This window comes from Pan paniscus, chromosome 10 (genome assembly GCF_029289425.2).
Source record: "Pan paniscus chromosome 10, NHGRI_mPanPan1-v2.0_pri, whole genome shotgun sequence".
Classification (NCBI taxonomy): Eukaryota; Metazoa; Chordata; class Mammalia; order Primates; family Hominidae; genus Pan; species Pan paniscus.
The window spans coordinates 36,909,020-36,924,555 of NC_073259.2; the positions used below are offsets into that span (position 1 = coordinate 36,909,020).

At 46.4% G+C, this 15,536-nt stretch overlaps 1 protein-coding gene across 25 annotated transcripts in view; it reads left to right on the forward strand.

The window, feature by feature from the left end:
• Window positions 1–40: 40 nt before the first annotated feature.
• Window positions 41–15,536, forward strand: part of R3HDM2 (R3H domain containing 2) — a 177,596-nt gene continuing 162,100 nt past the window's right edge. For 10 of the 25 annotated variants that reach the window (XM_034935602.3, XM_034935611.3, XM_034935587.3 and 7 more), the window contains exon 1: window positions 41–365. The gene's annotated coding sequence lies outside the window, so the exon portion shown is untranslated. Of the gene's footprint in view, window positions 366–7,765; window positions 8,213–15,536 lie in introns of those variants that run through there. The other 15 variants (XM_034935586.3, XM_034935596.3, XM_034935590.3 and 12 more) reach the window with 6 other exon arrangements.

Consider the following 15,536-nt stretch of genomic DNA (forward strand, 5'->3'; position numbering starts at 1 on the left):
CGGCCGGAACGCAGGACGAGGTGACGACAACGCCGGACGTAGTGACGTAGCGCGCAGCCGCAGCGGGGGGCGGACTCTGGGCTTTTCTTCCCCTTCTGATTTTCCCCTCCCCCCTTTTCTCCCTTTCCGGGTTTGGTTCCCCCCTTTTCTTCCCCTCTCCCCCCTCCTTCCCAAGCCCCTTTCCCCTCCCCCGTCCCAGTCCCCCCTGCTTTCCAGCCCTCGGCCCCGGGAAAGCCCCGGCCGAGAAAAGCCCGCCCCCAGAAGCGCGCCGCCGCCGGCCGTCGGGGCCGAGCCGCAGCCGAGCGGCCGTGGGCCCGGGCGGCGGGCGGAGACGTGGGCGCCCTCCCCGCCAAGGCCCGTGCGAGGTGAGGCCACCTCCCGGCCGAGGGGGCGGGCGGCCCGGACGGCCTGTGGGGAGGGGGCGTGGCGGCCGCACGGGCGGGCGCGAGGAGGCCCCGCGGCCTGGGTTCCTCGCGCCCGGCAGCCGGTCCCGGGGACGATGGGTCAGGGTCGGATGGCCGCGGGAAGGACTGCTCCAAGTGTGCGCTGCTGGAGAGAAGCTGGGGGCGCGGGGCGGAGGGCGGCGGTGCGGGGGCAGGGGGGTGGCGCCACCTGTGGCCTTTGCGGGGTGACCTAAAAACTATTGCGCCCTTCCAGTGCTTCGGGGTGGCTAGCTCCGTGTGTTTCTTGGGTGGCGGTTTTCCTTCGAGCGTGGAGCATGGAAAAATAGGACGGAGAGGTGTAGAAGTGTTTAAAATCATGCTGGTGTCCAGGTTTCTTACAGGGACGGGGATTTGAGTTGGCACATACAGGGAGATGTTTCTATAGCTTAAAACTTGGGCCTACACTAAGCTCATAACTACTCGAGCCCCTGAAAACGCTTCGATTCGTTTTCCCGTAGAGCTAACATTTTTCAACATTTGTGGCCATTAAGGCTCGGAACTACCGGGAATACTGACTTAGAGTGAATTGTCATTGGATAATGATGAGAAATGACCGAATAACAATCCCAGAACTGCGTTAAAACGGAAGAAAGAAAAGTGGAAAAGTTTGAATTCAGATCCCAGTTGGATGAATATCCTTGTACATAATGTTGTTCAAATAGATAACTAAGATTGAGAAGCCTGAGTCCTGTCTGATATGCGTAAGCCACGTGGAGACTCAAGGAAGGAGGAAAGTGACAGGTTTCACTTCAGGAATATCACAAATTCCTAGCATTTTCTTGTATTTTTAGATAGATTTGCAGTTGAATTATTTGTGGCTCTTCTTCCTAATGCTTTTTTTTTTTTTTGTTCCACCAATATTCCCCCCCCACCCCCGCCCCCCTTTTTGTTGCTGGGGTATCAAGACAAAAGGTTGTATTTTTTTTTTTGAGACAGGGTCTCAGTCTGTCACCCAGAATGGAGTGTAGTGGTTCCTTTTCGGCTCAATGCAACCTCTGCCTCCTGGCCTCAAGCCATCCTCCTACCTCAGCCCCCCAAGTAGCTGGGAGTACAGGCGTGAGCCACCACTCCTGGCTGATTTTTGTAGAGACAGGGGTTTCACCTTGCTGCCCAGGCTGGTCTGGAACTCCTGGGCTCAAGTGATCCACCTGCCTTGGCCTCCCAAAGTGGTAGGCTTGAGCCACCGCGCCGGGAAAGACAAAAAGTTTAAATAGTGGTGAAAAGTGGCCGGTTAGATTAATTCAGTTCAGTTTTTAGTTGTATTTTTCTTACCCTGTTGCTGTTCTCAGAGAGTTGAGAGAAAAGATAACTTTTTTCTTGAAGGCCTGATGAACTCCTAACAAGTTAAATTTCAGAGTTGAAGTTCCATTTGTCTTTGTGTCCATTATATGATTAGTAGAGCTTCACAATTTTTTTTTCGTAGGGATGGGATCTTGCTATGTTGCCCAGGCTGGTTTTGAACTCCTGGCCTCAAGTGATCCTCTGGCCTCAGACTCCCAAAAGCACTGGGATTACAGGCGTGAGCCATTGCTCTTGGCAGAGCTTCACAATGTAAAGTTTTAAAAAATTTTGACAAATAAAAATAGCATGCCTGACTGGCCGGGCACAGTGGCTCACGCTGTAATCCCAGCACTTTGGGAGGCCAAGGCAGGTGGATCACCTGAGGTCAGGAGTTTGAGACCAGCCTGGCCAACATGGTGGAACCCCGTCTCTACTAAAAATACAAAAAGTAGCCAGGCGTGGTGGCAGGCACCTGTAATCTCAGCTTCTTGGCAGGCTGAGGTGGGAGAATCATTTGAACCCAGGAGGCGGATTTTGCAGTAAGCCAAGATCGTGCCACTGTACTCCAGCCTAGGCAACAGAGCGAGAGACTGTCTCAAAAAAAAAAATAATAATAGCATGCCTAATATTTTTTAATGGAAAATTAAGACAGGAGATGGCTTCCTTTCTCTTTCAAAATAAAAACCAATGTTACTTTTTTTTGTTGTTGTTCTTTTCTCGCTATGTCACCCAGGGTGGAGCGCAGTGGTGCAATCTCGGCTCACTGCAAGCTCTGTCTCCTGGGTTAATGCCATTCTCCTGCCTCAGCCTCCTGGGTAGCTGGGACTACAGGCGCCCCCCCACCACGCCCCCCACCACACCCCCCACCATACCTGGCTAATGTTTTGTATTTTTAGTAGAGACGGGTTTCACTGTGTTAGCCAGGATGGTCTCGATCTCCTGACCTTGTGATCTGCCCACCTCGGCCTCCCAAAGTGCTGGGATTACAGGCATGAGCCACCGCGCCCAGCCAAACCAATCTTAGCTTTAAAGCTCTAGATCTGTGGCACCCTTTTCCCCTAACATGCACACTGGCCTCTGGCTGTTCCTTGAGCACACTAGGCACACTTCTGCCTCAGGGTCTATGCTCTTGTTTCCTCTTCCTGAATTACCTTTCTCTTACAAAGCTGTGTAAGAGCATAGCCTGTCTGTCCCCTCATCTCCTTCAGGTCTTTACTCAAATTTCACTCTTTTTTTTTTTGAGATGGAGTCTCGCTCTGTCACCCAGGCTGGAGTGCAGTGGCATGATCTCGGCTCACTGCAACCTCTACCTCCTGGGTTCAAGCGATTCTCCTGCCTCAGCCCCCTGAGTAGCTGGGATTACAGGTGCCTGCCACCATGCCTGGCTAATTTTTTTGTATTTTTAGTACACACAGGGTTTCACTATATGTTGGCCAGGCTGGTCTTCAACTCCTGACCCTAAGTGATCCACCCACCTCCACCTCCCAAAGTGTAATCCCAAAGTGTAGGGATTACAGGTGTGAGCCACTGCGCCTGGCCCAAATGTCACTCTTAACAGTGATATTCCCTTGGTTATCTGGATGGCAAAGCCCCTCCTGCATACACATTTACATAACTCTCTATCCCCCTTTTCTGCTTTATTTTCCGCCTTAACCGTTATCAACCTATAACATATTATGTATTTTAATCTCCCCTAGTAGAAAGCTTCAGGGCCAGGCGCAGTGGCTCACACCTATAGTCCCAGCACTTTGGGAGGCCAAGGATGGGGCATCACCTGAGGTTAGAAGTTCGAGACCAGCCTGGCCAACATGGTGAAACCCCATCTCTACTAAAAATACAAAAATTAGCTGGGTATGGTGGTACACGCCTGTAGTCCCAGCTACTTGGGAGGCTGAGGCAGGAGAATGGCTTGAACCCGGGAGGCTGAGGTTGCAGTGAGCCGAGATCGTGCCACTGCACTCCAGCCTGGGCAACAGACTGAGACTTTGTCTCAAAAAAAAAAGCTTCAGGAGAGCAGGCATTTTTGTTTTATTTATTTATTTTATTTTATTATTTATTTATTTTTTTTGAGACAGAACCTCGGTCTGTCGCCCAGGCTGGAGTGCAGTGGCACGATGTCAGCTCACTGCAACCTCCACCTCCCGGGTTCAAGTGATTGTCCTGCCTCAGCCTCCTGAGTAGCTAGGATTACAGGCACGCGCCACCACGCCCAACTAATTTTTGTATTTTTAGTAGAGATGGTGTTTCACCGTGTTGGTCAGGCTGGTCTTGAACTCCTGACCTGGTGATCCTCCTGCCTCGGCCTCCCAAAGTGCTGGGATTGTAGGCGTGAGCCTCTGTGCCCAGCCACATTTTTGTTTTATTAATTTCCGTATCCTCAGCACTTAGCACAGCACTTGATGTTCAGTAAAGTGCACAACAGATTTATTGACTGAGTAGGTAAGGAGGAGTTTTTTCCTTGAACTCTTTCCATGAATTTTTCATCGTGATTAGTTGTCCTTGGAAGGGTGGGATGGGTTTTCACTAGGAAAACCTGGTTTTCTAAGGTACTCATTGAGAGATGTTGAGATGTTTTTTCTGGGGATGTTTCTCTTTGGACAAACATCTCGTGCTTTGGGGCCATTGAATGAAAATACTCTGAGGGCAGAGAAGAGGATGGAGTGTGGAAGTCTTTGGTGTTGGTAGTCTTATCTCAGATTTCATGTGGCTAGAATTTTTACCTACTTCATGCTCTTCCCTTGAGGTTTGTTCATGTCCCTGCCAAGACAAATATCACTCGTTACTTCTCTGACCCTACCTAGCTGAGCAGGCTGGTTCCACTTTGAGTTTTTCAGTAGCCTGAAGATGTTAATATTTATAGTTCTGTCTTTATGGGCTAGTTCCTACCCTCACCCCCACCAATTCATGTAGAGACAGTTGAGCTTAAAAACTTTAAGAATAGGTTTCTCTAACAATGGTAGAATGTTCAGTTCTAGAGAACACTTGATCCTTTTTTCACAGATTGATTTTGGGGGGCATTTTTAGCAACTAAATCTATGCTAAGTTTGAGGATAAAAAGGAGCAGGCACCCTAAATTCTGTGGGTTATCCCTCATTTTATCTTTCCTTAATTAATTAATTAATTAATTTTTTTGAGATGGAGTTTCGCTCTGTCGCCCAAGCTGGAGTGCAATGGTGTGATCTTGGCTCACTGCAACCTCTGCCTCCCGGATTCAAGGGATTCTCCTACCTCAGCCTCCCAAGTAGCTGGGATTACAGGCATCGGCTACCACGCCTGGATAATTTTTGTATTTTTAGTAGATACAGGGTTCTGTCATGTTGGCCAGGCCACTCTCGAACTCCTAACCTCAGGTGATCTGCCCGCCTCGGCCTCCTGAAGTGCTGGGATTACAGGCATGAGCCACCGCGCCTGACCTATCTTTCCTTAGTTTCTTGGTTGGTACATTAGTTACCTCCATTGATCTTCCGGCTAGAGTAACCTGGATGAGATTCCTCTTTGGGGCGGTTTGGCTACTCTTCTTTAGCTCAGGAAGGCAAAGGGAGTGAAGTGTGCGTTTTTCGTTTTGAGACAGAGTCTTGCTGTATCTCCCAGGCTGGAGTGCAGTGTCCTGATTTCAGCTCACTACAACCTCTGCCTCCCAGGTTCAAGCGATTCTTCTGCCTCAACCTCCCAACTAGCTGGATTATAGCCACCTGCCATCATGCCCGGCTAATTTTTGTTTTTTTGTAGAGACAGGGTTTCACCATGTTGGCCAGGCTGGTCTTGGACTCCTGACCTCAGGTGATTCGCCTGCCTCGGCCTCCCAAAGTGCTGGGATTACAGTTGTGAGCCGCTACGCCCGGCCTGAAGTGTGCTTTTAACACTTTGTAGGAATGCTAGTGGCAAGGCTAAGGCTTTTGCTTAAACCTTTGCAAGGACATTGAAAGCTGCCAGGCCTAGGAGAGAACAGTTAATGGGAGGTGCAAGAATTGGGGATCTGCTATGCATTTGACTGGACATAGTTCTGATATTATTAGTGTAAAGAAATAACTGCATCTTCTAGAATTATATTAGTAGTTCTCATTTTGTGAATAATTTTTTTTTTTTTTTTTTGAGACGGAGTTTCGCTCTTGTTGCCCAGGTTGGAGTGCAATGGCACGATCTCGGCTCACCGCAACTTCTGCCTCCTGGGTTCAAGTGATTCTCCTGCCTCAGCCTCTCCAGTAGCTGGGATTACAGGCATGCACCACCACACCTGGCTAATTTTGTATTTTTAGTAGAGGCAGAGTTTCTCCATGTTGGTCAGGCTGGTCTCGAACTCCCGAGCTCAGGTGATCCGCCCACCTCAGCCTCCTGAAGTGCTGGGATTACAGGCGTGAGCCACCGCACCTGACTGAATAATTTCTTTTTATTTATTTATTTTTTTGAGACGGAGTCTCACTTTGTTGCCCAGGCTCATGTGACAAATTACAGTCAAAACTTTGTTTTACGTGCACAGTTATTAAAAATATTGTATAGGTTTGGCTTGGTGGTTCATACCTGTAGTGCAGCACTTTGGGAATCTGAGGCGGGAGGATTGCTTGAGCCCAGAAGTTTGCAGCTGCGGTGAGCTATGATTGTGCCACCATACTCTGGCCTGGGTGATAGAATGAGAGCCTGTCTCTTAAAAACCCCAAAAAGGCTAGGTTTTCAAAAAATACAGTTCATATTTTTGTTGGGCCTGTGTCTTTGTTGTGTATGACAATTGTAAGAATTTATGTTTTTTGTTTATGAGGAACAGTATGGGCATCAAGAAATCCTTGGTGTCTTGGAAAAGGATGGGTCAGACTTGTGAAAGCTTACAGGATTAATAACAGAAGACTAGGAGGAAAGTAATTAAGGCAGTGACAATCCAAATTTAATGGTAGGCACATTTGAAATATATGGTCAGGTGTGGTGGCTCACGCCTGTAATTCCAGCACTTTGGGAGGCTGAGGCGGGTGGGTCACTTGAGGTCAGGAGTTCAAGACCAGCCTGGCTAACATAATGAAACCCCATCTCTGCTAAAAATACAAGACCTTAGCTGGGTGTTATGGTATCACATGCCTGTAATCCCAGCTACTCGGGAGGCTGAGGCATGAGAATTGCTTGAACCTGGAAGGCGGAAGTTGCAGTGATTGAGATCACGCCACTGTACTCCAGCCTGTAGCACTGTAGCAGGTGAATGTATACCCATGAGAAGTGTTCACTTACAGTTTCTTTGTTCCTTTTTTTTTTTTTTTTTTTGGAGACAGAGTTTTGCTCTTGTTGCCCAGGCTGGAGTGCAATGGCGCGATCTCGGCTCACCGCAACCTCCGACTCCTGGGTTCAAGCGATTCTCCTGCCTCAGCCTCCCAAGTAGCTGGGATTACAGGCATGTGCCACCACACCTGGCTAATTTTGTATTTTTAGTAGAGATGGGTTTTCTCCATGTTGGTCAGGCTGGCCTCGAACTCCTGACCTCAGGTGATCTTCCCGCCTCAGCCTCCCAAAGGGCTGGGATTACAGGTGTGAGCCACTGCACCTGGCCTTTTTTTTTTTTTTTTTTTTATTGAGACAGTCTTGCTCTGTTGCCCAGGCTGGAGTGCAGTGGTATGATATCGACTTACTGCAACCTCTGTCTCCTGGGTTCAAGCAATCGCCTCAGCCTCCCGAGTAGCTGGGATTACAGGTGCCCGCCACCACGTCTGGCTAATTTTTGTATTTTTAGTAGAGATGGGGTTTCACCATGTTGGCCAGGGTGGTCTCAAACTCCCGGGCTCAGACAGTCCACCTGCCTCGGCCTCCCAAAGTGCTGGGCGTGAGGCACCACGACTGGCCCACTTAAAGTTTCTAATGCTGTTGGTAGAGACAGCTCCCAGCAACCGTCAAAATCAATGGGAAGAATATGGGAGACCTTGTAAAATTTAACACATCTCTTTTCTTTCTTTTTTTGAGACAGGGTCTTGCTCTGTTGCCCAGGCTGGAGTGCAGTGGCATGATGTCGGCTCACTGCACCCTCCGCCTCCTGGGTTCAAGCAAGTCTCCCACTTTAGTAGCTGGGATTACAGGGGTGCGCCACCGTGCCTGGCTAATTTTTGCATTTTTAGTAGAGATGGGGGGGTTTCACCATGTTTGCCAGCCTGGTCTTGAACTCCTGACCTTAGGTGATCCACCTGCCTTGGCCTCCCAAAGTGCTGGGATTACAGGCATGAGCCACCGCGCCCGGCCACAGATCTCTTTTCATCCTTTTCTTACTCTGTTGTTTTTGCAGCATTCATTACTGTTGACCCCTCTCCTTCTTCAAATATTTGGTGATGCTATACTTTTTTAGTTGCTTTCCTGGCTCTTTTTCTCCTGCCCATTCTTCATTTATATATTTTTTTATTTTTATTTTTTATTTTGACACAGGGTCTTGCTCTGTTGCCCAGGCTGGAGTAAACTGGCATGATCATGACTCACTGCTGTCTCGACCTCCTGGGCTCAAGGCTCCCAAGTAGCTGGGACTACAGGTACACACCATCACATCCAGCTAATTTTATTTTTTAATTTTGTAGAGATGAGTTCTTCCTGTGTTGCCCAGGCTGGTCTTGAACGCTTGGGCTCAAGCAGTCGTCCTGTCCTGCCTTGGCCTCCCAAAGTGCTGAGATTGTAGATGTGAATTACGGCACCTGGCCCCTGTCCTTTAAATGTTCATTTTCCTGAAAATTTCTGTTGTATTCTCCCTATCTCTCGTTCTTAAACCTAGTGGCATATGTATCTCTTGAAGGACTTACTAAGATTATGGCCTACAAAAACTCTTTATGATCTGGCCCCTGTCAGCCTTTCTGGCTTTTCCTTAACTACCTGGGAGTTAGCTAGGTGAAGTATGGGGAGGAAAGTTCTGGGGAGGCACTGCCTATGTAAATTACGGAGGTATAGAGCAGGGTAACAGAGTCTTTGCCAAACTGCACGGAATGGGATGAGGCTACATATGGGATTCTTGTGGGAATTACAGAAAAGACTAGAGAGGTACCTAGGTGCCTGATCTTGAAGTCCTTATTTGATAGGCTAAAAAGTTCGAGTTTTGTCTTAAACTATGAAAGCTACTGAAGGATTTACTTTTTAAAAATATCTCTTATAGCAATTTGGAGACTGGATTGGAAAATAGACTGGAATTAGGGAGTCCAGTTTAGGGAGGATCACAATAATCTAGATAAGAAATAGGGTCTAAAGTAGTCATGCAAGTGCACAGGGATAGATGGACTCAAATTTTTTTTTTTTTTTTTTTGCTAGGCGGAGTCTCCCTCTGTCTCCCAGGCTGGAGTGCAGTGGCACATTTTGGCTCACTGCAACCTCTGCCTCCCGGGTTCAAGCGATTCTCCTGCCTCATCCTGAGTAGCTGGGATTACAGGTGCACGCCACCACACCCGGCTAATTTTTGTATTTTTAGTAGAGATGGGTTTCACCATGTTGGTCAGGTTGGTCGTGAACTCCTGATCTTAGGTGATCCACCCCCCTTGGCCTCCCAGAGTGCTGGGATTACAGGCATGAGCCACCATGAGATATTTAATAGATAGGCTGGGTGTAGTGTCTCACACCTATAATCCAGCACTTTGGGAGGCTGAGGTGGGAGGATCTCTTGAGCCCAGTTCGAGACTAGCCTGGGGCAACTTAGTGAGAACCTGCCTCTAAAGAAATATAAGAAAAATTAGCTGGGCCTGGTGGCACACACCTATAGTCCCAGCTATTTGGGAGGCTGAGGTGGGAGGATTACCTAAACCTGGGAATCAAGGCTGCAGTAAGCCACAATCCCACCACACTGCACTCCAGCCTGAGCAATAGAGTGAGACCCTGTCTTTTACTACGCTTGATCTTAGCCAAAAGGCCGAGAAGTGATGACCCTGTCTTTAAAAAAAAAAAAAAAAAAAAGCCGGGTATGGTCGCTTACACCTGTAATCCCAGCACTTTGGGAGGCTGAGGTGGGCGGATCACCTGAGGTCGGGAGTTGGAGACCAGCTTGACCAACATGGAGAAACCCATCTCTACTAAAAATACAAAATTAGCCGGGAGTGGTGGTGCATGCCTGTAATCCCAGCTACTCGGGAGGCTGAGGCAGGAGAATTGCTTGAATCTGGTAGGCGGAGGTTGCTGTGAGCCGAGACACCAGCCTGGGCAACAAGAGCAAAACTCTGTCTCAGAAAAAAAAAAAAAAAAAAAGAATCTGTTAGACATGGAGATGTGTGCATGCGTGATTGACAAAGCTACAGAGCAAGAGAGAGGATAATAGTAGTAATGAGAAGGATGAGCTCTTGGATGACTTCTAGTTTTCTGGGTTCCATGCTAAGGTGGCTAGTGACTTCCATTTATAAATTAGGGAATATAGGAAGATGCACATTTGGGAACAAAAGATGAGATGTTTGGTTTTTGAATGGTTGAATTTGAGGTACCTGTGGAACCGTATGGAAATGCCTGCTAGGTAGTTGGATATACCAGTCCAGAGGTAGAGAAGTTGGGACTGGAGAGAGATTTGGGAGTCAGCAGTATAGTAGTATATACGTTGTAGTTGAAGTGATGGTTTGGGTCAGCTAAGAGGCATGTTGAGACTGAAGAGCTGCAGGCTGAGGAGAGGACTTAGAGAACACTGGTAGTTAAAGGTGTGACTGGTAGAAGTGGAGCCCCAGAAGAAATCTGAGGAGGCCTAAAGATAGATGGAAAACTAGTAAAGGCTGGGCACAGTGGCTCACGCCCGTAATCCCAATACTATGGGCCTAGGCGAGAGGATTACTTGAGGCCAGGAATTTGAGACCAGCCTGGGCAATATAATGAGACCTCATCTCTATTAAAAAAAAAAAAAAAGAAAGAAAACCAGTAAAGTGTGTGTAATGAGAACTAGGAGGAGTTTCAAGGAGGAGGAAGGCAGTAGTACCACAGGTGGTAGAAAGACCAAGTAGGATAAGGACAGAAAATAACTCACTGGATTTGACAGTCAGGTCATTGGTGTCTTCAGTGAGAGCAGGGTCATTAGAATGATGATAACATTTTGAGGAATAAATGGGAGGAGAGAAAAAACAAACTTTGTCTTTCAAGATGACTGCAAAGAGATGGAGAGAGAGGACAGTAATTAGAGGGAATGTGCAAGGAAGAGTTTTTTAAGATGACAAACTCGAGCATATTTATATATACAGGAGAATGAGCAAGACAATACAGAGCCATGATAACAGAATGAAGTTCTTGAGCCTGTAGAGAAGATGCAATCTAAAGTAGGGGTAGAATTATTATCCCCTTCATTAAGAGAAGGAAAAGGTCAGGAAAGGGGTGGGGAGAAATGTTTGGTATCTAAACAAAGGAATTTGAGAGAGTTTCTGCCTTATGACCTTTATATTACTTGTGATGTAGGAGACTTATTTTTTTGGGTCAGGGAGCTGATGTCTTAGCGTAAGGCAGGTTGGTTGAATAGGGGCCTTGAGAAGAGAGGCAAGTTCGAATAGCTGTTGAGAGAGTGGGAGAGATAGCTGCTGAGGGTACTTGTATGGCTAGGCAGGCAAAGATATCATGGGGTAGTGTAAAGGTGGGGGAGCATTTCAAGCAGATACAATAGCCTGGGCAAAGACCTAGAGGTATTAAAGAATATGGTATGAGGCTGGGCACGGTGGCTTACACCTGTAATCCTAGTGCCTTGGGAGGTCAAGGCGGGAGAATTACATCATGTCAGGAGTTTGAAAGCAATCTGGGCAACATTGTGAGACACCCACCTCTACCAGAAGTTAAAGCAATTAGCTGGATGTGGTGGCATGCACCTTTTATCCCAGCTACTTGAGAGATAGGTGGGAGGATCACTTGAGCCCAGGAGTTTGAGGTTGCAGTGAGGTATGATTGCACCACTGTACCCCAGGCTGGTCAACAGAGTGAGACCCTGTCTCTAAAAAAAAAAAAAGATGGCCAGATACAGTGGCTCATGCCTGTAATCCCAGCACTTTGGGAGGCCGAGGCGGGCAGATCATGAGATCAGGAGTTCAAGACCAGCCTGGCCAACCTGATAAAACCCTGTCTCAACTAAAAATACAAAAAATTAGCCAGGCATGGTGGCACTTGCCTGTAATCGTAGGTGCTGGGGAGGCTGAGGCACAAGAATCTCTTGAACCCTGGAGGCGGAGGTTGCAGTGAGCCAAGATCACACCACTGTACTCCAGCTTGGGTGACAGAGCAAGAATCTGTATCAAAAAAAAAAAAAAAAGGAAAGGAGAATATGGATGGTATATATGGGGCAGTATTTTGAATGACTGAAGAGAAAGATATATTTAGGGCCTGATTTTATGGTGGGCTTTACAAGCTATATTAAGGAATTTGGCATATGAGACAAAGGTGAACTGAAGATTTTTAATCAGAGAAATGAAATGATTATTTTGTATTTTACAAAGGAAACTGGCAGCAATTTGAAGAAATGCTTATACTGGATTTAGAGTAGAGGAAGTGACACTGGTTAGGAGGCTATTGTAGTCTATATAAGAGATACTGAGGCCGAGTGCAGTGACTCATGCCTGTTATCCCAGGACTTTGGGAGGTTAAGGTGGGCAGATCACCTGAAGTCAGAGTTTGAGATCACTATGGCCAATATGGTGAAACCCCATCTCTACCAAAAATACACACAAAAAATTAGCTGGGCGTGGTGGTGGGTGCCTGTAATCCCAGCTACTGGGGAGGCTGAGGCAGGAGAATCACTTGAACTGGGGAGACAGAGGTTGCGGTGAGCTGAGATCGCACCACTGTACTCCAGCCTGGACGACAGAGACTCCGTTTACAAAAAAAAAAAAAAAAAAGAAGATATCAAAGTCAGGGTAGCCTAGAGTATGCTGGGTAAAAAACAGTCTCCGTATCTCAGTAGCTTGAAACAATTAGTTTCCTTTCCACTGTCACTACATGTCCATCAAAGATAGGCTAAAGACTTTTAGTTGTACAAGGACAAAGACCAACGGCAGCCTGCGCAACCACTGTTGGGAATATTGCCAGTTGCTCTGCTGAAGGCAAAAGAAAGCTCTGGAGGCCTTGCCCCGTTAACTAAATGTTCTGCGCAGAAGTAATGAGAATAGAGGAGAGGAAACAGAGCTGAAAAGAGCAGATGAATGTGAGATGGTTCCAGAATTTGGAGATTGTTTAAATGTGGGAAGAGGGGAGGAATTGTGGATGGATGACGCTCAGGTTTGTGTCTTGGGCGAACTGGGTGGTGTTGCTTACTGAGATAAGAAAAGGGTAGGTTTGGGATTAGAGGAAATGTTGGTAGAGAGTTCACTTTTGGAAATGTCTAGCAGCTAGTTGTCTAAATGGATCTGGAGTGCTAGAGAGAGGCAGGGGTATTTAGATTTGGAAGTAATCTCCACAAGAAGGTTAAATCTGTGATAGGGAACAGGGTTACTCAGGGCAAACTTAAGAAAGTGATAGGAGAGTTGACATCGAGCCCCAGGAAATACCAGAATTTTAAGAACACTCCTGGCCTGATAGCATTGGATTTTAATGTTAAGATTGACATTTTTGGGACCAAGGTAGCCTATGCCCATTCCTGACAGATAACCCAGTAATATTTTGAGGAAGGAGCAAACATAAGATGGTAAGCTACATTTCCCATCACATGCTATATTCTTTAGAGAATGTTAGTTCTCACTTATTTGTGCCAATGGAGGACTGTTATTGGTCCTTGGATGGAATGCATTATAATTCTTTGATTTTGGATATATTTGGCAAAAATTTTGACAGTGACCTGTAAGTTGCCAAGACATACAAAAAAAGAACAAATAATGTGATAATGTCATGGGAGTATAGTAACAAATTATACATATTAGATCATTTAATCCTCAGAATAATAATCCTCATGGAATAGTATTGTATTATCCCCATTTCACAGTGAGGCTTAGGGAAGTTAGGTTAGATTATATGACCATCATCATGTGGCCAGGATATAAACCCAGTTTCATGTGGAAGTCTCTCTCTTTTTTTTTTTTGAAATGGAATTTCGCCCTGTAGCCCAGGCTGGAGTGCAGTGGCGGGATTTCTACTCACTGCAACATCCGGTTCCTGGGCTCAATCGATTCTCCTGCCTCAGCCTCCCAAGTAGCTGGGATTACAGGCCTAATTTTGTATTTTTAGTAGAGATGGGGATTTACCATGTTGGTCAGGCTGGTCTCAAACTCTTGACCTAAGGTGATCCACCCACCTTGGCCTCCCAAAGTGCTGGGATTACCTAGGCTTTTTTTGTTTTTGTTGTTGTTGAGACAGAGTCTCATTCTGTCGCCCAGGCTGGAGTGCAGTGGTGGGATCTCGGCTCACTGCAACCTCCGCCTCCTGGGTTCAAGCAATTCTCCTGTCTCAGCCTGCCTCAGCCTCCTGAGTAGCTGGGACTACAGGTGCCCGCCACCACACCTGGCTAATTTGTATTTTTAGTAGAGATGGGGTTTCACCATGTTGGCCAGGCTGGTCTTGATCTCCTGACCTCATGACCTGCCCTCCTTGGCCTCCCAAAGTGCTGGGATTACAAGTGTGAGTCACCATGCCCGGCTGGCTTTTTTTTGGGGGGCGGGGGGGACAGAGTCTCACTCTGTTGCCCGGGCTGGAGTGCAGTGGCGCAGTCTCAGCTCACTGCAACCTCCACCTCTCAGATTCAAGTGATTTTCCTGCCTCATCCTCTCGAGTAGCTGGGACTACAGGCATGTGCCACCACTGCCGGCTAATTTTTTGTATTTTTAGTAGAGACAGGGTTTCACCTTGTTGCCCAGGCTGGTCTTGAACTCCTGGGGCTGAATCAGCCCTTCTCATCCTCCCAGTGTTAGGATTACAGGTGTGAGTCATTGTGCCTGGCCTGAAGTCTGTGCTTTTAACCCTCATCTCAAATTGCCTTTTAGGACAGGGCAAGTTTCTATTGGGCAGCCAAGTATTTTGGTTAATATTGCTTCTTGTTCTTTTTGGCTCCAACATTTTATTTGGAAGAATTTCAAACCTATAGGAAAGGTGGAGGAATGATACAGTGGACACTGGTATGACATTTACCTGTATTTACCAATTGATAATATTTTGCCACATTTGTATGTTTGTTCTCTCCCTTCCTCTTTTTCTCTTCCTCTCTCCCTCTCACTTTTTCCCTCTCCTCTCTTTGCTCCCTCCCTACATACATAGCACACACACAGTTTTTTGTGTTACTGTATATTAGGAATTTTTATTCACGTATTAGGAAATAAATTACAGACATCAGGATACCTCACTCCATAATTTCTTAAGCATGTATCACCTGAGAACAGTGGTGTTTTCCACAATACCATTATTAAGTTCACTATCACATTCAAAATATTTTACAGTGATATAATAATATTATAAACAGTCCATATTTAAATTTCTTCAGTTATCTCAACATGCTTTACAACTTACCCCCACAATCCTGGATTCCTTCAAGGAACATGTGTTGCATTTAATCGTTGTATGTTTGTAGTCTCTTTTAACCTAGAGCAGTTCTCTTCTGTTTTTTTTTGTTTTTCATGTCATTAATATTTTTGAAGTGTCCAGGCCAGTTGTTTTGAAGAATGTTGTACAATTTGAATTTGTCATGATTAGATTCAAGTCAAATATACTTGGCAAGAATACTACCCAGGTGATGTTGTGTGCACATAATGTCACTTTGTCTCATTATTGATTATGTTAACTTTGATCACTTGGTTAAATTGATGTCTGCTTGGTTAAATTGAAGTCCGCTTGGTTAAATTGATATCTGCTAGATTTCTTCATTGTAAGGGAATCTTTCTGCTTTTTTTTTTTTTTCCACCCCTGGCCTTGTGATGTTGGATCCTTTTCCTTTGGTAAAAATTAAGAAACAGC